Genomic DNA, 1,864 nt, shown 5'->3' on the forward strand with positions numbered 1-1,864 from the left:
CTGCCAGTGATTCTGAGACCTCATTTTCAAGTTCCTTCATCACTCTGAAAATAAATTTTTTTGGATCTTTTAGGTAAATGTTCTCTTACTTGCCTCCTCCCAATCAAAGCTCTTACATCAGTGATCCTCAAAGTGTGGCCTGCAGCCCCTGTGGAATATTGAGACCCTTTCAGGAAAACAACTAACAGCATTTGTTGTCCGTAATAAAATTCAAGCTTTTGAGTAAAAATTAATATTTTTTAAAACTTACATCTGCCATCATGAACTTGACAGTTCCCCAATATTTAAAGACTTTTCTGATGAGCCCAGAGTGATAATAGCAAACGTGATTTTTTTTTCACATTGTGTAATGAAATGTGTCAACATTTGGAAGATCTACACAACTCAATGAACCAATATTTTCCAAATAACCCATGCATGATGTTACAAAATCATGCATGGGTAAAAGATCCATTCAAAGGACAGGATAAATCAATGTGTTTGCATTAAACTGAATATAAAAAGTTCATTGAAGGTTTCCAATTCCACATTGTAACTAACCTTAAAGAAATTACAACTTGATGGGCTGGTAGTACCAAATAAAAATATCTACAGGGCTTCCCTGGTGGCGCAATGCTTAACAATCCGCCTGCCAAGGCAGAGGACAGCGGTTCGAGCCCTGGTCCGGGAAGATCCCACATGCCGCGGAGCAACTAAAAGCCCGTGCGCCACAACTACTGAAGCCCGCACGCCAGGAGCCCGTGCTCTGTAACGAGAAGCCACTGCAATGAGAAGCCCGCGCTCCGCAACGAAGAGCAGCCCCCGCTCGCCGCGCGCAGCAACAAAGACCCAACACAGCCAAAAATTAATTAATTAATTAATTAACAACAACAACAAAAAATCTACAATTATCTGAAAAGGCCGTTAACATACTTCTCCCTTTCCTAACTACATATCTATGTGAGTCCGTATTTTCTTTACATACTACAACCAAAAACCATATTATAATGGATTCAATACAGAAGCGTGTATGAAAATCCAACCCTTTTCTATTAAGGCACATAACAAAAAGATGTGAAAAACTGCTTTTTAAAAAGCCATGCTTATCACTAAATTTTTGTTTTGGAAAGCACAGTCATCTTGATTAAAAATGTTATTTATGTTAACATGTAGTGAGTTTATTATTGTTATTTTTTTAATTAATAAATATGTCAGGTAATAATGCTTCAGTTTTAATTTTTTTTTTTAGCTATAAAATATCTTTCTTTTTTAAATTGAAGTATATTGACCTACAACACTATGTTAGTTCCAGATCCTGGAATGCTTCACAAATTTGCAGAGGCCATGCTAATCTTCTTTGTATCGTTCCAGTTTTAATATACATGCTGCCAAAGCTAGTACTCAGTTTTAGTTTCTAATATGGTAAATATCAATAAGTATAACCCACACAAACAAAAGCTCTTTGATATCCTCAATAAATTTTAAGAGTGTGAAAGAATTCTGAGACCAAAATGCTTGAAAAGTTTCCTTACACCACTGTTCTACCCATTCCAATTTGAAGACTATGTCCTCTTAAAGAAATTAAAGGTTTCATTAAGTTGTTATAGGAAGTAACATGTATAACACGGTAGTTAATGGCCTAGGGTTGGCAATCAGATTGACCTGGATTTAAGTCCTGGCCCTACTACTTACTAGTTTTGCTATGTTCAACGAGTTTTTGAACCTTTCTGTACCTCAATTCCTCGTGTACCAGATGGATATAATCATACTTCCTACCTTATGAGAATTAAATGGCAAAACTTGTTATCTAGAATAATCATTGCAATCACAAAAATTTATACTAATGTTTGAGAGTAATATGGTGCTACTATAACAATGGGAGGTA

At 35.9% G+C, this 1,864-nt stretch overlaps 1 non-coding gene across 1 annotated transcript; it reads right to left on the reverse strand.

Moving 5' to 3' along the window:
- Window positions 1–1,272: 1,272 nt before the first annotated feature.
- LOC132351359 (U6 spliceosomal RNA) lies at window positions 1,273–1,380 on the reverse strand. Its single transcript, XR_009498295.1, has one exon. It is a non-coding gene; the product is annotated as a U6 spliceosomal RNA (small nuclear RNA).
- Window positions 1,381–1,864: the final 484 nt, after the last annotated feature.

Source organism: Balaenoptera ricei, chromosome 16, assembly GCF_028023285.1.
Source record: "Balaenoptera ricei isolate mBalRic1 chromosome 16, mBalRic1.hap2, whole genome shotgun sequence".
NCBI classification, from domain to species: domain Eukaryota; kingdom Metazoa; phylum Chordata; class Mammalia; order Artiodactyla; family Balaenopteridae; genus Balaenoptera; species Balaenoptera ricei.